Source organism: Pseudorca crassidens, chromosome 5 (assembly GCF_039906515.1).
Source record: "Pseudorca crassidens isolate mPseCra1 chromosome 5, mPseCra1.hap1, whole genome shotgun sequence".
NCBI lineage: Eukaryota > Metazoa > Chordata > Mammalia > Artiodactyla > Delphinidae > Pseudorca > Pseudorca crassidens.
In genome coordinates this window covers 84,567,254-84,593,083 of record NC_090300.1, presented here as the reverse complement: position 1 = coordinate 84,593,083, position 25,830 = coordinate 84,567,254, and the positions used below count along the sequence as shown (strand labels likewise).

At 40.9% G+C, this 25,830-nt stretch overlaps 1 protein-coding gene across 4 annotated transcripts in view; it reads right to left on the bottom strand.

Annotated features, from left to right (window-relative positions):
* The window catches only part of IGSF11 (immunoglobulin superfamily member 11), a 189,113-nt gene that overhangs the window by 74,361 nt on the left and 88,922 nt on the right, over positions 1 to 25,830 (bottom strand). Inside the window, exon 2 of one of the 4 annotated variants that reach the window (XM_067738824.1) lies at positions 24,795 to 24,857. The exons of the other annotated variants lie outside the window; for them this stretch is intronic. The gene's annotated coding sequence lies outside the window, so the exon portion shown is untranslated. The remainder of the gene's footprint in view (positions 1 to 24,794; positions 24,858 to 25,830) is intronic. 4 annotated transcript variants of the gene reach the window in all.

Here is a 25,830-nt window from a genome sequence, read left to right as displayed (position 1 = left end):
AATGTGATACACCATATTAACAAATTGAAGGAAAAATACCATATGATCAACTCAATAGATGCAGAGAAAGCTTTTGACAAAATTCAACACCCATTTATGATAAAAACCCTCCAGAAAGTAGGCATAGAGGGAACTTAGCTCAACATAATAAAGGCCATATATGACAAACCCACAGCGAACATCATCCCGAATGGTGAAAAACTGAAAGCATTTCCTCTAAGATCAGGAACAAGACAAGGTTGTCCACTCTCACCACTATTATTCAACATAGTTTTGGAAGTTTTAGCCACAGCAATCAGAGAAGAAAAAGAAATAAAAGGAATCCAAATCGGAAAAGAAGAAGTAAAAGTGTCACTGTTTGCAGATGACATGATACTATACATAGAGAATCCTAAAGATGCCACCAGAAAACTACTAGAGCTAATCAATGAATTTGGTAAAGTTGCAGGATACAAAATGAATGCACAGAAAACTTGCATTCATTCCTATACACTAATGATGAAATTTCTGAAAGTGAAATTAAGAAAACACTCCCATTTACGACTGCAACAAAAAGAATAAAATACCTAGGAATGAACCTACCTAAGGAGACAAAAGACCTGTATGCAGAAAACTATAAGACATTGATGAAAGAAATTAAAGATGATGCAAACAGATGGAGAGATGGACCATGTTGTTAGAATGGAAGAATCAAAATTGTGAAAATGACTCTACTACCCAAAGCCATCTACAGATTCAATGCAATCCCTATCAAACTACCAATGGCATTTTTCACAGAACAAGAACAAAAAATTTCACAATTTGTATGGAAACACAAAAGACCACGAATAGCCAAAGCAATCTTGAGAAAGAAAAGCGGAACTGGAGGAAGCAGGCTCCCGGACTTGACTTCAGACAATATGACAAAGCTACAGTAATCAAGACAGTATGGTACTGGCACAAAAACAGAAATATAGATCAATGGAACAGGATAGAAAGCCCAGAGATAAACCCACGCACATATCGTCACCTTATCTTTGATAAAGGAGGCAAGAATATACAATGGAGAAAAGAAAGCCTCTTCAATAAGTGGTGCTGGGAAAACTGGACAGCTACATGTAAAAGAATGAAATTAGAACACTCCCTAACACCACACACAAAAATAAACTCAAAATGCATTAAAGACCTAAATGGAAGGCCAGACACTATCAAACTCTTAGAGGAAAACATAGGCAGAATACTTTATGACATAAATCACAGCAAGATCCTTTTTGACCCACCTCCTAGAGAAATGGACATAAAAACAAAAATAAACAAATGGGACCTAATGAAACTTCAAAGCTTTTGCACAGCAAAGGAAACCATAAACAAGACCAAAAGACAACCCTCAGAATGGGAGAAAACATTTGCAAATGAAGCAACTGACAAAGGATTACTCTCCAAAATTTCAAGCAGCTCATGCCACTCAATATCAAAAAAACAAACAACCCAATCCAAAAATGGGCAGAAGACCTAAATAGACATTTCTCCAAACAGGACATACAGATTGCCAACAAACATATGAAAGAATGCTCAACATCATTAATCATTAGAGAAATGCAAATCAAAACTACAATCAGATATCATCTCACACCGGTCAGAATAGCCATCATCAAAAAATCTAGAAACAATAAATGCTGGAGAGGGTGTGGAGAAAATGAACCTTCTTGCACTGTTGGTGGGAATGTAAATTGATACAGCCACTATGGAAAACAGTATGGACGTTCCTTAAAAAACGAAAAATAGAACTACCATACGACCCAGCAATCCCACTCCTGGGCATATACCCTGAGAAAACCATAATTCAAAAAGAGTCATGGGCTTCCCTGGTGGCGCAGTGGTTGAGAGTCCGCCTGCCGATGCAGGGGACACGGGTTCGTACCCCAGTCCAGGATGATCCCACAATCCGCGGAGCGGCTGGGCCCGTGAGCCATGGCCGCTGAGCCTGCGCGTCCGGAGCCTGTGCTCCGCAACAGGAGAGGCCACAACAGTGAGAAGCCCACGTATCACAAAACAAAAAAAAACAAAAAAAAAGAGTCATGTACCACAATGTTCATTGCAGCTCTATTTGCAATAGCCAGGACATGGAAGCAACCTAAGTGTCCATCAACAGGTGAATGGATAAAGGAGATGTGGCACATATATACAATGGAATATTACTCAGCCATAAAAAGGAATGAAATTGAGTTATTTGTAGTGAGGTGGATGGACCTAGAGTCTGTCATACAGTGTGAAGTAAGTCAGAAAGAGAAAAACAAATACCGTATGCTAACACATATATATGGAATCTAAAAAAAAAAAAAAAAAGTAGTCATGAAGAACCTAGGGGCAAGACGGGAATGAAGATGCAGACCTACTAGAGAATGGACTTGAGGACACGGGGAGGGGGAAGGGTAAGCTGGGACAAAGTGAGAGTGTGGTAGTGTATACATGGACATATATACACTACCAAATGTAAAATAGCTAGTGGGAAGCACTCGCATAGCACAGGGAGATCAGCTCAGTGCTTTGTGACCAGCTAGAAGGGTGGGATAGGGAGGATGGGAGGGAGTGAGACACAAGAGGGAAGAGATATGGGGATATATGTATATGTATAACTGATTCACTTTGTTAAAAAGCAGAAACTAACACATCATTGTAAAGCAATTATACTAAAATAAAAATGTTAAAAAAAAAAAAAAAGGAGTGAGAGGTCCCTCAAAGAGAACAGACAGACAAATAGGTGTCCTCAATTTTTTGGAGAGTATGGACTTGCAAGTCTTGATTAGATAGAACAGAATAGCTGTGTGTGTGTGTGCATGTGCACACATACAAGTGGTTGTATTAATTGTTGCTGTTGCTGTTTTTATTAAGAAATAATATATGTGTGAAATGAAAAGGCTATATTCAGGTAATGTAGCCCAGTCCTTAGTTAAGGCTTAAAGGATCACTAAAATTAAAACTACTATCTATGGGACTTCCCTGGTGGTCCAGTGGTGAAGAGTCCGCCTTCCAATGCAGGGGACGCGGGTTCGATCCCTGGTCAGGGAACTAGGATCCCACATGCCGCGGGGCAAATAAGCCTGAGCGCCACAACTAAGGAGCTTGCGTGCCTCAACAAGAGAGCCTGCATGCTGCAAACTACAGAGCCCACGCACCCTGGAGCCCACATGCCACAATTAGAGAGAGAAAACCCACGTGCCACAACTAGAGAGAAACCTGTGCGCCACAACAAAGAGCCTGCACCACGAGTGATCCCGCATGCCTCAACAAAGATCCCATGTGCCGCAACTAAGACCCAACACAGCCAAAAATAAATAAAATTTTAAAAATTAAAAAATGAAATAAAATAAAACTAGTATTTTGAAAATGTTCCTATTTTCTGGCCCAGTAATACCATCTCGAGGACTCTATCTCAAGGAAACAATCAAAGATGCAAAGATTTACAAAGAATTATTTATATTACAGGATTACTTAAAATGGTAAAAATTTTAAAACAATCTTAATGTCCAGCAAGAGAGAAATGGTTCAGCAACAAACTATTATATAACTTTTTTAAAAACGCTTTTGAAAAGCCTTTAGGGAAAAGGGAAAATGATCATGCTCTAACATTAGGTGATTAAAAAAAACAGGATATGGGGCTTCCCTGGTGGCACAGTGGTTGAGAGTCCACCTGCCGATGCAGGGGACACGGGTTCGTGCCCCGGTCCGGGAAGATCCTACATGCCGTGGAGCAGCTGGGCCCGTGAGCCATGGCCGCTGAGCCTGCGCGTCCAGAGCCTGTGCTCCGCAACGGGAGAGGCCACAATAGTGAGAGGCCCGGGTACCGCAAAAAAAAAAAAAAAAAAAAAAAACAGGATATGAAATTCTATAAAAAAATATTGCATCAAATATGTACACGTAAAATGTATACCATAAGGCCGTGTAATAATGCATATATATCCGATAAGGAAATTATTAGCTCTGATGGCTGATTAATTTATTATTTTTAATAGCATTTGTTTCTCCTAGCAATAAAGTATATAATTTATTTCAGACTATTTAGGAGGAAAAAACCAAAAAGAAAAAAAAGAAAAATTACCTGTAATGTCACTTCTCAGAGACGAAGACTGTTGGTGCGTATTTCTGATCTTTTTCCCATGCGTTTATTATATTACTCTTATTATCACATAGCAAGGCTACACACCTGTTTTTAGCAAGGGTTACTTTTTGTGGTAAAATGTTGCAAATTTATTTTTAAAACTTTCAGTGTGCAAAGAAATGCAGCCTCTTTCATTTCCATGGCTGATTTAATCATCCTTAGGCACCTCATGGGAAGTGGGAAAACAGATTTGCTAATCAGCAATATTTCAAACTCTTCCAGTTTAAACAATTCTTCAGTTTAAATATTTATCTATTAAAATCTGACTTGACAAAATTGCTGGTTTAAGTGGTCCCCTTTGGAGGACTCGGACAGACTCTCAGAGCTCTATGTCACCCCGTCCCCTTCTCCAGGAACACCCAAGGAGACAGTATATATGGGGGCTCACAAGATCCTTCCAGCGAGGGGGGAGGAGAGGGCCCTCTTCTGAGTACTGTTGTCAGGTATAGGGTGGCTCTCTTCCTTCTACTGGTTCCTGCTGAAATATGGCTGGTCCTGGGCTATTCCGCAAAGAGTTGCTGCCACTCACTATGGGGCCTGTGGTCCTAACAGCTGGCTCTGGTTGTCAAGCCGTGCACAGAGACCTCTTGACTCCAACACTAGGTGTCTGCGGGTCCACAGGCTCTTTCACACTCACACACCATATTCATTTCTCAAAACTCACAGCAGTGTACACTAGAAAAAGGGTCAATTGCACTGTATATAAATCACTCCTCAAAAAAAGAGCTATTTTTTAAAGTGGTGAAGGGAAATTTGCCCAAAATGTTCACATTAGCAAAAAGAAAATCTCAAAATTAATGAATTAACCACATAATAGAAAAGTTTAAAAAAGAATAAAAAAGTAAACTCAAAAAAATAGAAGAAAAGGAATTTTTTAACGTGATTCTAAGGTTTCTGGCTTGAGGTAAACGTGTGAAGGCAGGATCCAGTGGAGTAGTAAGGACATAGAGGTGAGCTGGACAACACCGGGGTGCACTGTTTACAGCCAATTTAAAAATAATAATAATAATAATACAGCTCACAAAAGTCAGCTTCTTCTTGTCACCATGAACCAGTAATTCTAAACAATGTCATTAATAAACTACTCCCTGGGCTCCCCTGGTGGCGCAGTGGTTGAGAGTCCGCCTGCCGATGCAGGGGACACGGGTTCGTGCCCCGGTCCGGGAAGATCCCACATGCCGTGGAGCGGCTGGGCCCGTGAGCCATGGCCGCTGAGCCTGCGCATCCAGAGCCTGTGCTCCGCAACAGCAGAGGCCACAACAGTGAGAGGCCTGCATACCACCAAAAAAATAAATAAATAAACTACTCCCTGAGAAAATGTGCTGGTCTAAACATTTGCCATGGTTATTTTTAGTAGTATAATACATATGTAAACTTTGAATTAGCACATTTTTATTACTTATCCTTTAATAAACATTATATTCCACATGCAAGTTACTTCACAGAAATCACTAATTATATGAGATTTACACATATGTAATTATATGGCCTGGCCTCTGATACATGTTTATTTGAAAGAACTGGAGCTCACTTCAAGTGCAGTTCCTGTCTTCAACCCACGTTATGTCTCCAACTACATGGTCCTGTGTTTGAAGAGTAGATTCTAAATAAACAGTGATTAGCACAGTGATTGTAAGGGAAGAAACACAACTTGAATTATTTCAAGTCTGTCTTTCTACCTGCAAATCATTCTCTGAACCTTGCAGAATTCACTTTTGGAAGTGTTTCTTCACATATTTTCCTTCTTTTTTCAACTATTATATCAATATAATTGCATTACTATAATTTACAAGCTTTTATTTTACATTGTAATATTTATTTTGTTACTGGCATGAGAGAAAAATTTATTTCCTGGCCATTATTATTTGTTTCATTTCATGTTTATTACTGCAAATAATTTTGTCATATAAAAAAGGAGGGTATCAAAAAATCTACTCTGGTTATCAAGTACTCTGGATAGGCCACTGGTGGGACCATTTACTAAAATAGGAAATACAGGTGGAAGAAGTGTTTGGGGGAAATGATTTGGGGTCAATTTTAGACACTGAGTTTGAACTTCTAAGGGACTAGCAAATGAAAATGCTCAGGATGTAGCCGGAAATACGGGTAAAGAGCAAGATCTAAGAGTCACAGACAAACAAATGGGCCATGAAGTCATGACAGTGAACAAAAGGTCATTCAAGGAAAGACAAAAATAAAAGCCAGAACTTTGTGGCACACCACATTTCAAGGGCAGGCAGAGGAAGGGGAACTGGGGAAAGAGAACAAGGATGAATGAGGATGGGCAAGGCAAGTACCTGGAGAAGGGAAAAATAAGGTTGGGGGGGGATGTCGGGGGGAGAGTAACACAGGCACAAAAAAACACAAAATCAATTTGTATGTTAAAGTCAATTTATTAAGAAACCTGCAATCAACCACACTGGATTTGGCAATCAGGATGTCTGTGGTGGTCTTTACAAAAGCAGTCCACAAAGGGTAGTAGATCTGGCCATTTTGCTAAAACATAAAACTGCAGAATGAGAAGCCCATGTTCCTAACCCTAGGTGAACCAGAGTGGACTCACTGCACTCCAGTGATCTACAGAAATAAGGTCCCTGAACCACACGCACCAGGATTATCAGAGACACTTGTTTAAAACTGCTGATTCAAGGGCCCTACTTCAGACCTTTGAATCAGAACCTAAGGAGTTAAAACTCAAGCTTAGGTATCCTTAGTAAGCTCCCCAGGTAATCCCATGCATACTAAAACTTGAGGATCGCTGCACTATATGCTCTTCACGGTCCATTCTCCCTCTGACATTCTGTAGTTCAGTAATTTGTCTCTCTGAAAATAGGATGCTACAACAATGATTACTAACATCCACCCAGAAGTCAAAAACTACATGATAAAAATACAATAATCAGAAGTACTCAGGGCAAAAATAACACTTCTGCTCTTCATTTACATCAGCTCATTTCAATTATGATTACCATCATTCTAATGAGGGTTGAGGAAGTACACTAGCCGGGGGGGAGAATTATGTTCATGGGTAGACAAGAGACCACGGAGATGAGGGTTGAGGGCCAGGTGAACTATGTAAAACAAGAATGAAAAGAAAAAGCTCTGTTTGGTGGTACTGAGGTGCTATAAAGAAGTCATGCAACCTAAAAGCACTAGATTACTATTATTAGATACATTAAAGATATTCAGTGTGATTGCCTTTCTTTTGATTTGGGGAAAAAAACTATATTTCTACTTATTTATATATAGAAATAGACAGTCACTGTTTTTATCTATGTATAGAAACAGAGAATCAATTTTCTTTTCCTTAGGGAGGCAGCAATTTTAATTAATACTCCCTAATTGGTATTGATTTGAATTGACTACTGACAGTCTTATGATGGGCCTAGCTGCCAAGCTTCCTGGGTCAGGAGCACAATGAGCTCCACTACGTACAGAAACCTTTTGTTTTCAGTGGTCTCCGACTAGGCAACATTTTTTAGGTCTCAGAACACTGGAGCCAGAAGGATCCTTGGGAGGCCCTCTAGTGCAGCCTGCCACACACTGTTTTCTAAAAATCACTCTAGCACCTCCCCACTCCCACTTGAAGCCTAAAGGATGTGCTTGTTTCCCTCGAGTTTTTCCAGTCACTCCCTCTTGACTCATCTGTGGCATTCTGTATATTAGACTACCTTGGGAAAGATGGCTCTTGGGTACCATTACACTCTGGGTTTGCATACTTGCTTTACAGATTTGTAAGTAAAATAGCAAGTGGAAAAAAAAGTCAGAAGGTTGGATGGGTTATACCTATGACTGTATTTTTTTTTTTTTTTGCAGTACACGGGCCTCTCACTGTTGTGGCCTCTCCCGTTGCGCAGCACAGGCTCCGGATGTGCAGGCTCAGCAGCCATGGCTCACGGGCCCAGCCGCTCCGCGGCATGTGGGATCTTCCCGGACCGGGGCACAAACACATGTCCCCTGCATCGGCAGACGGACTCTCAACCACTGCGCCACCAGGGAAGCCCTATGACTGTGTATTAACCACAGTGTTTCAGAAACAAGTAACGCACAGGTAGATAATGAGCGCAAATCAGAGGATGGGTTAAAGGATGGGCAGAGCTAAAGAGAAAGGAAAGGGGCTCAGGGTTGAGGACTTCCTACCAGTATGTCACAGGCTGAGAAAAGGGTTTGAAATACTAGCTTAAGGTAAGTACACACATTACAGCAAATACACAGGTTACCTGCAGGAAGAAGGGCAAGGCAAGAGGAGAAGGTGCAAAACCAAAAGAAGAAAAGACATTTTATACTTTTAACTAGCTCTTAGGTTTCGTTTTTTTAAGGTTCTGAGCATATGGCTCTTTCATAGGTAATCCAACCTATTTTAGCGCCAAATAAGATCACTTCTAGACAACCTCACACAAACAAAACATCTGTCTTATTTATGAAGGCCTGTAGAAAAGAAGATTCCACAAACTCACTCTTGTAGGCAACTTCCATCTCCATATCATGAATCTCCAATGATATAGATAAGGATTTCCAGACTTAGGTTAGTACAAAGGTAGCATTGAGACAGTATGTCAAAGACTACATATTTACCCAAATAAAAGGCAACCAGATTACAGTGATAAGGGCCAGATTTAGATTTAAGTTTAAGATAGCCAAGTGAAAGAATCTTTTTGCCACTTCCTAGTCTCTACATCCAGTTTATTCTTTCATAAACTGAGTATCCCGCAGCTTAACCCAGCAGCCCAGTGCTCCTTCCTCTCCCTTTGTCTCATTTCCATTCCCAGGACATCTCTGGAATGCGCAGGGTTCTGCCTGCACAGGAGGTGGTAACACAGCACCATGTCTAGAAGAGACAACTGCTCCCATTGCCTTCTGTAATTCTACCTAATAGATAAGCTGGAGAAGGGAAAGGAAAAGGGAAAAAAAGGACACGTTCCAAACTTAACCGGCTACTGAAGGAGGGCTCTAACTTAACCACATTGTTATATTCTCAGTGAAGTAACCCAAGTTCTAAAGGTTACTAAACATAAGGGGATGCCAAATACTGAGTTTCAAAAATTAATGCCAAAAACATTAAACTCAAAGACAAATATATATATATATATATATATATATATGAAATGTGTCAAGTAAATGTCCAGGTATTCCACTCATTAAAGTAAAAGATTAAAAGGCTTATAAAGGCCATTGATCATAGTATGACCTGTGTTAAATCTCTCCTCTAGGCTTTCTTTACATTCTCTATTAAGAGTTAGACATGACTGTATAAGAATCTACTGTTTTGGCAAACTGATGACCCAGAACAAACTACTTCACTTTCCACAGCTGTCAATCATGAACCCAAGAATCATCTTTTAAAAGTTAAATATAAGCATTTCTAAATGAAGCTGCCGGGCTTCCCTGGTGGCACAGTGGTTAAGAATCTGCCAGCCAATGCAGGGGACATGGGTTCGAGCCCTGGTCCGGGACGATCCCACATGCCGCGGAGCAGCTAAGCCCGTGCGCCACAACTACTGAAGCCCGCATGCCTAGAACCCATGCTCCGCAACAAGAGAAGCCACTGCAACGAGAAGCCCGCACACCGCAACGAAGAGTAGCCCCCGCTCATTGCAACTAGAGAAAGCCCGCGCACAGCAACGAAGACCCAATGCAGCCAAAAATAAATAAATAAAATAATTTTTAAAAAAATAAAAAATAAATGAAGCTGCCTCCAGCACCTGCCACTCTGCTCCTCAATCGCTATGCCACATGTCCAGCCCTCAGGTCCTCCAACATACCCGGCCATTTCCAACTTCAAGACAACAGCCTCTTCTTTGACCCTTTTACTCTCTAATTCCTATTTGCTTTTCAGGTGTCAGCTTAGACATCACTTCCTTAAAGCACCCTTCTCAGAAAGGCCCCCTTTCCTATGCATTCTTTCTCATAGTACCAGGTGTTTTTTCTCATCAGCATCTATTGAAACATGTTAAATAAATAAGTGCATGAGCAAGCAAGTAAATAAATATAGTTGTACTGTTTTCTCTTTGTAGAGGATTCTCTATTTATTTTATTTCATTTTTTTATTATTCACTGGCAAGCAGTATCACCGAACAGGGCAAGGATTCCGCCCAAAGTTAATGCATCTTCTTCCTTACTCTCACAATAAGGGCACACTTTGGAATAACCTTACTGTGACAGGGTCATTACCAGTAGAAAAGTGTGTGTGTGTGTGCATGTGCGTACATGTGTATGTATACACACACACGTGATTTTTTTTGAGAGCTTCTTAATTAAAAAAAAAAACTCAGATAAGATTGCATTAAAAGCAGAGTATTACAAAACTCAAGTTGTTTGTAAGGGATCATTTAAGGACTTAAAAAATATTAGATGCACTATATACTTTTACATGTAAAAAACAATACATGTTTTATAGGTCATCCCTGAAGAGGGGCATATGGCTGACTTCTGCAAAATGGGTTCTGCGTTCTCCTGTGGAACTGGCGGAAACAGATGCATTGCTGGGGAGGGTGGGGAGGGGGAACAGGATAACATGTGGCTGAAGCCTCTCGAGTTTCAGCTCCTGCCTTCCTTTCCCAGGTCTCCTGCCTGCCCTGGACCTCCAGGGAATTATTATAGCCAGAGAGGTAATATGCAAAAGGAAGATCCAGCCTCTCCAAAACAAAATGGAGGACGACCCCTCTATGAAGAGGCTCCAAATACTGAATAAAAAAGAAAGTACAGAACAGGGCAGGAAACCAGCTGAGTTTCTTTCAAGCAAACAAATGAAACACAGAACTACAATCTGTGATAAAATTATTCTTGCGGTCAAGGGACGGCAATTAATGTCACATAATTTTTCATAATTAAAAAAACTTACACAAGACAGAGCATTTGCTTTCTCTATCCCTTCAATAACTCTGAGCAAGTATTAACTAAAGAGGTTAAACCTGTAGGTGCCCATATTCCAAAGGTCTTTTTACCGAGGTATACGACTGCATTAAAACAGAGTACTTATTCAGCTACCTATTTTTAAGTGACACCTGAAAAACGAACACCATCAAGCTTTCTAAAAATAGAGCAAATCAGCTTTGTTTCACTTATAGGAGCATGCATCCACCCACTGCTTGCTTCTTTTTTTCTAACATCTTTATTGGAGTATAATTGCTTTACAATGCTGTGTTAGTTTCTGCTTTATAACAAAGTGAATCAGTTATACATATACATATGTCCCCATATCTCTTCCCTCTTGCGTCTCCCTCCCTCCCACTCTCCCTATCCCACCCCTCTAGGTAGTCACAAAACACTGAGCTCATCTCCCTGCGCTATGCGGCTGCTTCCCACTAGCTATCTATTATACGTTTGGTAGTGTATATATGTCCATGCCACTCTCTCACTTTGTCACAGCTTACCCTTCCCCCTCCCCATATCCTCAAGTCCATTCTCTAGTAGGTCTGTGTCTTTATTCCTGTCTTACCCCTAGGTTCTTCATGACATTTTTTTTCTTAGATTCCATATATATGTGTTAGCATACGGTATTTGTCTTTCTCTTTCTGACTTACTTCACTCTGTATGACAGACTCTAGGTCCATCCACCTCACTACAAATAACTCAATTTCGCTTCTTTTTATGGCTGAGTAATATTCTATTGTATATATGTACCACATCTTCTTTATCCATTCATCCGATGATGGACACTTAGGTTGCTTCCATCTCCTGGCTATTGTAAATAGAGCTGCAATGAACATTTTGGTACATGACTCTTTTTTTTTTTTTTTTCTTTTTTGCGGTACGCAGGCCTCTCGCTGTTGTGGCCTCTTCCGTTGTGGAGCACAGGCTCCAGACGCGCAGGCCCAGCAGCCATGGCTCACGGGCCCAGCAGCTCTGCGACATGTGGGATCCTCCCGGACCGGGGCACGAACCCGTGTCCCCTGCATCGGCAGGTGGACTCCCAACCACTGCGCCACCAGGGAAGCCCTACATGACTCTTTTTGAATTATGGTTTTCTCAGGGTATATGCCCAGTAGTGGGACTGCTGGGTCATGTGGTAGTTCTATTTTTCGTCTTTTAAGGAACCTCCATACTGTTCTCCATAGTGGCTGTACCAATTCACATTCCCACCAGCATTGCAAGAGGGTTCCCTTTTCTCCACACCCTCTCCAGCATTTATTGTTTCTAGATTTTTTGATGATGGCCATTCTGACTGGTGTGAGATGATACCTCATTGTAGTTTTGATTTGCATTTCTCTAATGATTAGTGATGTTGAGCATTCTTTCATGTGTTTGTTGGCAGTCTGTATATCTTCTTCGGAGAAATGTCTATTTAGGTCTTCTACCCATTTTTGGATTGGGTTGCTTGTTTTTTTGTCATTGAGCTACATTGAGCCTGTAAATTTTGGAGATCAATCCTTTGTCAGTTGCTTCATTTGCAAATATTTTCTCCCATTCTGAGGGTTGTCTTTTGGTCTTGCTTATGGTTTCCTTTGCTGTGCAAAAGCTTTGAAGTTTCATTAGGTCCCATTTGTTTATTTTTGTTTTTATTTCCATTTCTCTAGAAGGTGGGTCAAAAAGGATCTTGCTGTGATTTATGTAATAGAGTGTTCTGCCTATGTTTTCCTCTAAGAGTTTGATAGTGTCTGGCCTTACATTTAGGTCTTTAATCCATTTTGAGCTTATTTTTGTGTATGGTGTTAGGGAGTGTTCTAATCTACAGATTCAATGCAATCCCTATCAGACTACCACTGGCATTTTTCACAGAACTAGAACAAAAAATTTCACAATTTGTATGGAAACACAAAAGACCCCGAATAGCCAAAGTAATCTTGAGAACAAAAAACGGAGCTGGAGGAATCAGGCTCCCTGACTTCAGACTATACTACAAAGCTACAGTAATCAAGACAGTATGGTACTGGCACAAAAACAGAAAGATAGATCAATGGAACAGGATAGAAAGCCCAGAGATAAACCCACGCATATGGTCACCTTATCTTTGATAAAGGAGGCAGGAATGTACAGTGGAGAAAGGAAAGCCTCTTCAATAAGTGGTGCTGGGAAAACTGGACAGGTACATGTAAAAGTATGAGATTAGAACACTGCTTGCTTCTTTTATCTAACTGCTAGAGTGGTAGAGATGTAGAAATACACAGCGAAAACAGATAAACTTTGTCTCACATGCACAATATAAACAGCAATGGCTTCTACCCTGCTAATTAATGAGTAATTTTCCATTATCTGCTCTTGCCCATCATGTGCTAATATTTAAGAGAATGCAAGAAAAATATGGGGGCGTATGACCCATATTCCCAAGAAGCGTATCATCTAGTCGGAGAAATAAAGACTAATGGCTGTAGAACAAAAATCAAGGCACAAATAGCACTATGTAACTAAGGGCTAGGCGGTATTGTAATTTTTTTAAACCAAGACCATTGTGATTTTGAAATTTGAAAAAAAAAAAAACCTTTTAAAAAGGCAGCACAATCTGAGCTGAATCTTGAAAATGGATAGGATTTAGACTGGCATAAACGAGGAGATGCACAGTCCCTGTCTGAACGTAAAGAGGAGAAATATAAGCAAATAAAGAGTGGTTGGGTGAGATGCTGAGGGGTTCTCTGGCAGACATGAGGCTAATGAGGAGACCAGCCTGCCTAAATGAGAGGTTCAATTTGGAGCACAGTGGGAAACAATGGGGTAGAACTCAACTATGAAGAATCTGGAAATCCAGGCCATGTATTGCAAACAGCGTCGGTAGATTCCTCCACACGGAAAGCAGCAACATTAGGAAGGCAGCACTGGAAAGGCACTAGAGTAACAGGTACACATACTGCAAAGCACCATCTCAAGCATGCAGGAAATTGGAGTTTATTTCTGTATAGCTGAATTTCATTTCTGTTTGGGGGCTACCATTCCACTGAATGGTAAAAACTGAATTTCAGTCAATTCAGGGTAATCTCAATCAATTTCTGGTTTCTTCTTTCTCAAAGGTTATATCTAAATGCCAAAGGATTACAAAACGCTAGATTTGGGGGATCTGGGGACAGGATGGGTGAAGACCATCATTTGCCTTTATCTCTGCAAATACCTGAAGCTCTTCCACCGACAGGTCTACCCAGATCCTTCCCTCATCCTCCTCATCCCTCCCACAAGCCTTCTCCAAGTCTGGCTCTCTCCTGGCCACATTTATACCCCCCTGTGCACACACAGGCACCTCCTGTTGCCACCTAAATTATCCTGGCCATGGGAATTGGCATAGCTACCTCAGCTCCATCCACCATGCTGGGCACGGGGATCTCTGTGCCACCACGTCAAGCTCTACTTTTCTGAGGATAGGAAGAGCAGATTTGGAATCTTCCACACCAATTCCCTTTCTCCCTCGAACCTGACTTCTAAAATTGAAAAGTCAAAAACTTGACTTTTTTATACTACAGAATATGCTGTTTAATCTTTTCATTAAAAAATAAGTCAGAATGCCAAATGAAAAGAAGGGTAAGTATAAGAAAAACCATAGGGAGGGGATGGCCACTGGTTAATACTGCAAACATTATCACATCAAACTAAGTGGGAAATAAAGAGGACCTGAACCAGGGGATCTTTGGAAATGGACAGTAAACAGGTAAGGTGAGAGATATTAAAAGGAAAAATTGATGGGAATGTTTAACAGAAGTAAAGGATACTGAATAAGAGAGAAAATAAAATCATCCCATGGTTTTTCTAGCCTTTGAGATTAGGAAAATAATGGCATTATCAAAACAGACACCAGTTTAGAGTGAAAAGGTTCTGAATTTGGTTTTGAATTACATTCACATAGGTTTTTCTGGTTCAAGATGATGACTTAAAATGCCAGCAGAAAAAGGATTCCAGACTTATTCTAGAAATTAGTACTATTGAGTTGTTTCTCAGTAATACATTCATTACTATGGTTTTCAAATACTATCAGACTTCAAATAGATACACAGTTTTATGAAAGAGACAGCACAACTGATCTTTCAAAAAAGTTTTTAAAACCTTCAAACCCTAAAATCTGCCTTTCCATTCACACTTCTCTATTAAACAGTCTCTTCATTTATAGGAATAGGTACATAGGTTACTTATTCTTTGGAAAAAAAAATATTTAGCTGAAAAAGAAACCAAGAATAATGCTGTGCTACCTTCACACACACAGAGCTGGGCAGCTAAAACAGAACAGGCAACAATAGGCTGACAAAAACGAGCCTGGCCCAGCTCTCCACACCCCACCAAAGCCGGGAGGTGAATCCTGGTGAGCCCTGGAACTGACAGATGCTTCTACTGCTACCTCACTAACTAAATCTCTGACCAGAGAACAACCTGAAGAAATATATAACTAGAGTCAATTATAGTGTTTGAGAGTAAAAAGCACTGAATGACTGAAGCACACAACGGGCATGCATGGCATGGACACAGACGGGGCAGAGAGCAGAGAAGGACTTTCAAGTTATAAATTACTAGGTCAGCTCCAGTCAAATTAGCAAACTTTAGGGAGTGAAAATCAGGTAACAGAAAATAAATACCTAAGGGAAAACATTTTATGCCTGAGCGTGAAAAACAGAACATCAAAACTTGAGGATTATGCCAGGACATGTGGTTTGATCTTGATTCTGAGATACAGTTCCTCAGTTCAGTAACACTGATTATCCTAAAGAGAAGTGACAAGAAGAAAAAGGGAGAATAAAAGATTGAAAGTATAGTAGGTAGACAAAGGAAATGCATCCTTTCTCCACTCACCTTTTTAAGCCCTTCCTTGCACCTTAATATTTTAGCGTGTAAATTAAGAATGAAGAATGGCATGTTCAAGATAAAGTATTCCTAAACTCATATTTAAATCTATTCAGTAAAAAGGTATTTAATCAAAAATACCTAAAACTCCAATGATTACTGCCGTACACTGAAGACAAATATTAGAACAAGACACATTTCTATCTTTAAGGAGCAACTCCCAAGTCCATGAGAACAGAAAGGAGGCATTCAATGTCTTCTTTGCTTTGGAGCTTCTTCTCACTAAATTTTGATCTACAGACTTGAGGTTTGGGGGTTTATTCCTGTCCTTCTCTCCAGTCCCAAATGGACAGGACTAAACAACCAATTATTCCTGTAGGGTCCAGACACCAGGATCTGAATGCCCGACTCCTCATGGTCCTAAAAACCCATGAAAAGGTACAATCTCTCCAAATTACATATTTTTTTTAAATATAAGGTTTGGGGAATTCCCTGGAGTCCAGTGGTTAGGACTCTGGACACTCTCACTGCCGGGGCCCGGGGTTCAATCCCTGGTTGGGGAACTGAGATCCTGTAAGCTGCGCAGCACGGCCAAAAAAAAAGGTTTAAATTTATCCAAATTGAAAATATTAAGCTATATTTAGCCTCATTCACATATTTTCAAGTCACCTCCTTACTATTCTGTACTTTTTCTGTCTCCCAATGCACTTACCACCTCCTAACGTAGTATACAGTATCCTTATTTTTCTTACTGTTTATTGTCTATTTCTCCTTGCAGTAAAATGGAGGCTCTGTGAGGGCAAGGATCTTCACATTCTTCATATCAGAGAATACTTGCTCAATAAATAGCTGTTGAGTGGATGCATGTGCATAGTTTGTGCAATTCCTGACACCCTATAAATTTGCCATTTTGAAGCAACAAAATCCATGTGACTGAAACATAAAGTATGGTTACAGGGCTGGACAGCTGTATCCTGGACACTTTGGACAGACTCCATGGCTGAATCTGTAAAAACTAGAGCTCCATGCTTTGGAGATATAATTCAAGGATAAATGGAACAGTTTCAGATATGCAGACCAGGATCTCACTGGCATAACTAAAATAAAGAGTTAAGTAGCCTTGGAGAACTAAAATATGGACACCTTTCATGAAGAATTAACACCTTCTTAACGTAGAGTTGGGATAAGGCATAGATCACACTATAAATGAATGAGGAGTTGGAGTCAGTTACCTTCAAGTGATGCTAGGACCCAGATAAAGATGCAAGACACTGAGAAAGACACCACAGCCATGCTCTCCCTGGCTGTTTCCACTAGGAATGTGGATACCAATCCCCTCCATTTTTAATATCTCCTTTTCTTTCTGCTCTTAGCACTCACTCCCAGTCTCTCCCTCCCAGTGTTTTGCCCCTCTGCTGCTCTCTCACCCGGGCATATGCCCCGCCCAGCAGGAGCAGAACTTGTCATATGCACAGAGACCAGCAGGCCTCTCCTGCCCACCACCATGTGCCAAGCTCAGCAGTGGCCTGGCACACATAAATAAGTTCTGATCTGAATAGAGTGGAGCACGGACAGCCCCTAGAATTAAGTGTTCCATGCACACAGCCCTGGGCACGCACCCAGACGCTAAACACACTCAGTGCATCCAGGATAAATCCCCTTAAAACGGGAGAAAATGGTTGTCTCTGTCAACCGTTCAATGACACCAGGGCTCTGACAGAAGATTAAACGAAGAAATGCAGTAAAGACCCAACTCATTTCTTTAAGCTGATAGACTCAGTGCCACAGCTGCTTGAAATTAAGAACAAGATGGGCCATCTTGATCTCTAAAGTTCTTCCACATCTAAAGGTCTATGGTTCAATCACCACCAACTTTTCGGCATCTATCATGTTATAAACAACTATTCTGAGCACTGTAAGGACTATTCAATAAAAATGTAAGAGACAATAGTGGTAGAAAATAATTAGGATAGTTAAGTACTGAGGTAGACCTTGAAGGATTTAGAACTTAGAGAAATAAAGAGGTTTTCAGAAAACAGCAATAGCGTGTGCAGAGATGCAGCAGTGGACGTGAACATGAAACATTCTTAAGACAGGGAAGACACTAGACTAGCTGGAAATAGTAGGGTTCATGGAGAAGAGCTATGGGTGATAACGTGGGTCAGTAACCTTTCAGGGGACCTTGAATGCCAGGGTAAGAAGTGTGGCATTGCGGGCAATGCGGAAAACACGTGAATTAAAAGAGAGACGAAAATGAAGTGATGTTTCATAAAAATGCATTTGGTGGCCTCAGGTAGGTTGAATTGGAGTAGATAATGACTTGATAAAGATCAGTTGGAAAATAATGCAACAGTTCAGTTATTGGTGATGAGAATCACCACTAGTGTATTGGCAACTGAAATGAAGATAAGGGCAAAGAGGGAGACAGAGCAGGAAGGAAGAGCTGTCAGCCCTCACGAGAAGTCCCTTCCAGGATGTGGAATGGCACACTAATCCTAGCTGGTTGTGCAGAGTGGCACTGCGGTCCTATCCGAGGGATCCCACAATAGTTTAGCACATCTTTGTTACAGTACCTAACCCCCTTGCCCTTCTTCAGTACACAAACCAAATTCAAGTGACTGGCTCCCCAAAAGAGAGTTCTGTACATCTCTAATCAACGCTGTCTCCTTTCAATTCTCCTTCTCCTTTTCTCCATTCCTGCCTTCCAAGCAGCTCAGTGTCAAAATTTTGGAGAGAGGTTTCCACCACAATCACCACTCCACAGAGCCCTTCTCTCTTTCTTCTACAACCTTTCTTCTCTATTACCTTTTGAGTTCATCTCATTAAAAACATATTTGTCAAGATACCCAGTCACCATGGTGATAGGAAAGCAACATTACAGAGAAGAGAAAAAACTGCCTTCTTCTTTTAGTAGCTTAAACATTTCTCGGTTTCCATCAGTTTACCTAAAAGATTAGGCCGTTAATCTCCAGTCTCTCAAAATAAGCCTGCAAACAGCTCAACTCTCTTTCCAAGACCAATATATAGTGCAAGCCTCAGCCTAATTGCTCTAATTACATGAAGAACATAATGAGATACAGCAGCAGATGGCTACAGATTAAATTTGACAGAGAAGAAATTCTCCTCTCTCATCCTTTTATTGAAGAAACTTTGCCTTGAAAAAGAAAAAGTAAACAAAAAAAATCAAAAAATCATTTTGTTCACAGAGCCAAATGTATATTTTTAAGTGCCATTCCACTTTTCTATTTTCTTCAGTAGTACCTGTCCTTAAAAAAATAATTCACTCATTTCATGTAGGTTTCTGTGACTACAAATAACAGATAAGTTTGTACCCCCGATGAACAAAAGGTGCGCTCATAGAAAGTCTGTCCGAAGTTTATATAATAAATCGTATACTTCCACAAACCTGTTCTAAAATCTCAAAGATGTGCTCTATCAAATACAAAATTGGGGGACTGGGCTTATTTGAGCCTAACAACAGAAAGTCTCCATCTAAACCACTGTTAGCCCAGCTTTTCACAAGAGATGGAGTGTCAAACTTCCAACCACCATGTTAATACTCTTTAAACTCAATGTCCAAAAGTGAAGTCACCATCTTCTCCTTAAAAATAAGTTTGCTTTCCCAATTTTTTTTCTAGCTAACGGTAACAACTGGCTCTAACCTTGGAGCTATCTTTTCAAACTCCTTTCATGCTATTGTCAATGCTGTCAAATGGTATCTGATAAACTCATTCACTAATAAAATTATCAATTACCACTCCAGAACACAAGTTTAACAAGATACAAGTTTGAAGTTTAACAAGATACAAGAAGCTTTAAAACAAGCAGATTTCTATTATAGGATATGGGGCAAGAAAAAGAAGGGCAAAGAATTCTATCACCCAGTCATAAACTTACATGAAACCTCTTTCAAAAAGGAAAATTAATGTCCCTGTCTCAACCCCGTCTGTTTCCTTAAAAAAATCCCTTCCTCTCTCCTTAATACCTTCACTGAAAAGGACTCTGCTAAAATTGACTCAACAGTTTCTTTCATTTGGTATTCAACTAGTCAACAATCATAACAGCCATATTACATTAATCCTCATAGGCTACATTGTGCCTCAGTAACAAATTAACTCTGAAATCTCAGCAGCTTTAAACAAAGTTTATTTCTTGCTCACACAGTGTCCTCTAGGGATCCAGAAGCTCTCTACTAAATGGTGACTCAGGGACTCAGTCCAGTATGACCTTGTGAAACCATCATATGAAGGTCTCTACAATCCACATGAGGGTCTCTACAATCCATGTGGCAAAGTGCTTTGGCTCATAAATGACACCTGTCGCCTCCACTTATAATTTACTGTTTAGAATAAATACATGGTCCCAAGCTAACCCACAAGGAAGGAAAGAAAAAGCAGCCAGGACCTGGCTCTAAAGAGGAAAATAAAACAGGACTGGGTGATCACGTAGCATTGTCTCTATCACCATGAGGCACTTACTCTATGCCTGATGAACTACCGTGTGTCTGGAAGTCTTTATATGTGTTAACATCTTTAATATCCACAACTACCTCTAGATAGGTATTATTATTATTACCCCATTTTACAAACAAGGAAATTGAGGTCCAAAGAAAGTTAAGTAACTTACCCAAGCTAGTAAGAGGCCTAGCTGGGATTCAAATCCAAGCAACGGGCTCCAGGATACATTACGTCACACTGCTTCTCAAATATGCAAGACACAGTGCTAGGCACTGTTGAGGATATTGGTCTTCAAATATTTATAAGCCTATCATATGAAAGAAGTATTTAGATATATTCTATTAAGTCTTAAGAGGACAAAATAAGAAGCAGTACTGAGACAAAAAATTAAGTGAGAGAGTTATTTCTGAATGCCTATTATAAGCCAGACACCATTCTAGAGACTGTATGTACCTCTCATCTAAGCATCAAAACACTCCCACAAAGTGGGTATTATTATTCCAGTTACACAAATGAAAAGCAAAAAACCAGACTCAGGGAGATTAAGTAACTTGACTAGGATATTATGCAGAGCTAAGATTTAAACCCAAATTAATCTGGCTTCCAAGCCTGTGCAATTTTCCACTACGTCTCACTGGTTTTCAATATAGAAATAACACAGACAAATCTCAGCCTACAAATCAGATGGGCAAGAAATGTAACTTCATTCTCTTCATTTCTTCAGTAACTAAACTTAATTTTCATTGTGAGCCCCCACTGAGCTGAGAGGCAGAAACTTAATCTTTGCAGTTTTGCTGTGAGGTTTACGGAGAAGTTCACTCTCCTCTAGAATTCATCAAACCTTCCTAGAGGTTCTCTCAAGCACAAGGCCGATATCTGGGCTCTCTCAACTCCCTATCTGACTCTCCCTCAACTTGTCTACAACATCTTTTTTCCTGACTTTTCCAAATTTAGTTTTATAGTCAGACCCAGGCTTTGTAATTTCTGAAATTCAAAAACCAGACACTTGCCTCTTCTCTGCATTCTGCTGAGGTGTCTCTTCCCCCACTGCTAACCAGAAAAAGTAAAACTGACAGAGGGCAGCAGAAAATACCAGAAACAGAAAGTACATTGTTTAACATATCACAGTAGCACGTGTTTATATCATAAAGAAAGCCTTTTGACAACTGAAGCTGCTGAAAATGAAATAAGTCATACGAGACAGCAAACTTCCCAGTATAAGAAGTATTTAAGGCAAGCGTGGTTGGTCATGTCGCTAGAGCAATACAGAGGTTTAACAGGTATATTTGGAGCGTGGGTGTGGGAGAGGTGGCAGTGATTGAACCTAGAATATTTGTCATCTCAATGGATAGTAGGAGAGAGAGAAAGAAAAATAAAAAACAGGCAAAGCTATAATTTTAAGGATGCCAGAAGAGCACGGCTGATTTTCTATGCATATTCAAGTGGAAGAAGATAGAAAAGGACAGGTTATCATAAACCTCAATACTGACAAGAGGAAAATTAAGGAAAACACGTATAGCCCACAAAGGAATAGAATGAGAACATCCAAGAATATGATTTCCTAAGGTCCGCTGAAATAAGAAAAAAAGAAGAGAGAATGGTAGGAGGAAAGGTGAGGATGTGGAAGATTATCCAAAAAATTCTGACCTGTAAGAACTCTGTCACTGAACGCTGCCACTCAGTGACAACTTGATGCTGATCTAAAACTGCAGAGCCCCCAGGAGACAGAAGCCAGGGTGTGCCGAGTGAGAAGACAAAAAGCCACTGTAGCCGAGACCTTACACTTATCTCTTTCACAGCCTAGGGAATACATCCTGATTGTTCTAATAATTTTCTCTCAACTTCTGTCTAAGAGCTAATGATAAAATAATAATAATAATAAATTACTAAGAAGCACTCCCAGAGGCATCAGAAGTTATGCTAAGCCCCATTAAAATGCAGCTTAGAGTTATGGAAAGTATCATATTAAAATTTAAGACCCTTCAAAATTCAACCTTATTTAATTTCAAAGCAGTATTTCAAACCAAAAGGCCCTATGGGGGTTGAGAGAGAAAGGGGAAATAGCAATATCCTATCTCTACTAAGGAGAGAACTGAGGTAGGAGGGGAGGGGGATCTATTGGACATTTTTAATGACAGCTTCATTTGTGATATATTATAAATGTCTGTCCTTCTGTCACAGTGCAAGGACAAAGCGACCATTTTACTTATTGTTTCCTATGTCGTTATTATCGATCAAGGTGAAAAGCTACATTTCTGGCTCTGACCTCCCTTAAGCCCTAGACCCATGTATCAAATTGCTTCCTGGTTTTCCCTTCCCTTGGATCACATTCCACAAGCAGCACCCGTTCGATTTATCCGAAACTGAATTTATCATCTTCTTCCAAAACCTGACCTTCCTCCTCTATTATTCTCCATTCCTATGCAGCCAAGACAAGAACCTAGGAGATTCCCCCAGATGCTTTTTCATTCTTCAAGATGAAGGAGTCGCAGATTCTTACCTCCTCAGTTACTCTCAGTTGGTGTCCTCCTCTTCATCCCTTCTGCCATCTTCGTCTCTCCTCTGAACCCCTGCACCAGCCTCTTAGCATATGTCCCCCCTTCTCCTCACCTTGTCTCCCACCAACAGATTCCATGCCCTCGCACCAGATGGACGCTTCTAAAATGCAAATTTGATCATGCCACACCTCAGAAGAGAGCCTTGCGATGACGAGCCCGTTCTCCCCAAGAGACAAACCAAGTTTCTCAGCATGACAGAAAGGCCTTCCATGGGCCGGTCATCAGCAGCTCCACCGTCCAGCACTGGCCGTGTCACACATCGCTACAATGAAGCCAGCCTGAACGACTTGCGCTGCACGCCCCACGCTACTTTACACTTTTTGGTCTTTTGCGTGTAGTTCCCTCAGCCTGGAACCTCCTTCCTCTCTTCAACAAGCCACAGTTCAAAACCCCATTCCTCCAGGAACTCTCCCCTGACTTTCTGCCATCCCTTCTGCTCCTCTCGCCTTAGAAGCGAGTGGCCTGCTTCCACAGTTGCAGAGCACACCAGCCGCACCGCCACAGCACCCATCACACCCTCTGCAAACACCGCTTGCTTCCCTGTATTACCCGTGAGACTGCCAACAGCTCAGGGAAGCTGTCTTCTCCTCCACTCACAGTGCCTGGTGCCCAAGAAACGTTCACTAAACTTTTTTCATTACGTGCCTCGATTTCTACTTGATGCCATTTGTAACATTTTCACTACAGGTACAAATGAGGGATTTATAGTAAGAAATATTGTGTATGCTCAATGTAACAGGAAAATGGCAAGGATCCTTTATCATCCTTCCGTAGGTCAGCCGGGTACCACACCAGGTACACACCTTCACATGATGCTTAATGTTTAAAATAGTAGTGGCAGTATCTTGTTTTTACTAGGAAGGAAACTATAGCTCAGAGAGGATAATAAATTCTCCCAAGGCTAAACAACTGGAAAGCAGATGGGTCAACATTAAAATACAGGTTTTACATGAATTCGTTAGTGCCTCTCACATAAGAGAGAGAACACAGAAATTAAATGGAAAGAAAAGGCCACACAAAGAAGAAGAAAAGAAAATTTTCTAAGTTCTCCAGACTCACAGTCTCTTCTCCATATTTCTCAGCAGAATAGGTGACTCACGGTAATGGGATCATCCTAAAACCACGGCTGTTACTTAGAACACCACGTTGAGGAAAGTTAAGGCTAGTGGTGCAATAAACTTAATTAGTTTCATTCCACTAGATATCCATCTACTAAACTTCTAAACTTGTGAACCATTTCACAAACCCGTAGCCTAGGAAAACGTGTGTAGGGGCTCAGTTTTAATCCGTCACCACCACTGCAATACAACTCCAAGTACTAACCTTCCTCGTGGCGTCTGAGCACTTTGGTGTATAAAAGATCTTACAAAGAGGCTCAGGGCTCAGCTCTGCAAATGGAATGAGCAATGGAATACCTACCTAGAGAAGCGGGTGAGGACAAGCTACAGCTCACACCACAGCCCTGCACACCCCGGCATGGGGATATTCAGGGGCACACTGTGGGGACTGAGGACTGTGGGCTCAGTGTACGGGTCACAGCTGCAAGTCTTGCCTGGTGATATTATAAAAACACGCTTGGTCTACTCGGTGGAGGTAATCCAGCCCCAATAAAGATTGCACCGGCTGCTCAACGATGTTTGGAGTTCACCACCCAGAGAATTAAAAGAGCTACAATTCAGGGACACCAGGCACAGAGCCCAACAACAGCAGCCTTGAAAAAGACAAGGAAGAAAAAATGTAGCAGCAACTCCCTGGGCATGTGACTTGAGACTCTTGGCAGGCTGCCCCACAGGGCTGGACAGTCTGTGGGCAGAGAACTCACATCTTTCTCTCAGCTGCCCGAGGCCAAGAAGGCCCAGACAGAGGACTACCAACTCAGATCCTCCATCAAGCTAATAATCAATGAGACCCTCCAGAGGAGAACAGTGAATGAATAACCACAACTCTCACCTGCTTTACACAGTCGTGGGACTGATCAGCATCTCTCCAACTGGGCTTCATGACGTCCACAACCTGAAACAGTTCTGTAATATATTAGTTGGATATCAAATATGCAACTGATGCAAGGTTTGTTCCCCGGTAGGCAGAGTGCTAAACAAAGCTCTGTAGCAAAAACAAAGGACAGAGTTCAGCTTAACAAGTCAACCAACATTAATAGGGCGAGAATGTCAATATAATATGGTAACTGCTGGCACACGATGTACATGACAGTATATGAAGATCACCAGCCAGAGTTAAATGACCAAAATCAAAGCAGGCAAACGTCGACTCCCACAGGGACCAAAGGGGAGAGTTAAAAAACAACCCTATAAATCATCTAGTCTGGATTTTCCAATGAGGACTCAAGTTATAAGGGGAGTATGACTTGCCCAGAGTCATGCAGTCAACTATCAGAAAAGCCTGGGCTGGAACTCAGATTTCCACTGCTTTCCACCATAGCAGAACACTGTTCCAAGATCACAGATATGGGACAAGTTCTAAGCTTCTGAAGCTGGATAACTACAACTTTCAAAAATGCAGATTCTAAACTGAGTAATGAACTGTGAATGAGGATGGAAGGAGGGGTGTGAGGGCTGGATGTCCCCAAGGGTGGGAGACCTGGCATCTGCGTGTAGTGTGTCAGTAAAACCAGAAAAATTAAAAGCATTTCATTTGTAACTGGCAACAAACATTCTCCTCAAAACAAGTATTTGCTAAAAAGTTGCTTCAGTGGTGTTACTAGTTCTCTGCTCCTCCCCTACAGCAGAGAGCTATTTTATCACTTGTGCTAAGAATGTGGACGTGTGTTGCATGCAAGATTTCTCAGAGACTACTGAAATTAGGCAGAGTACAACATAAGTGAATCTACTTCAGACTGAGTCAGCAAGCCCCTTCCCCAACAGTACTTCACTATGGCATCATGAAGTTCAAAGCAATACCCGTATGAACTAACACAAAGCTCTACCCATGTGACTTTGCAAACTGAAATGCAAGTCAGTTGTGATTA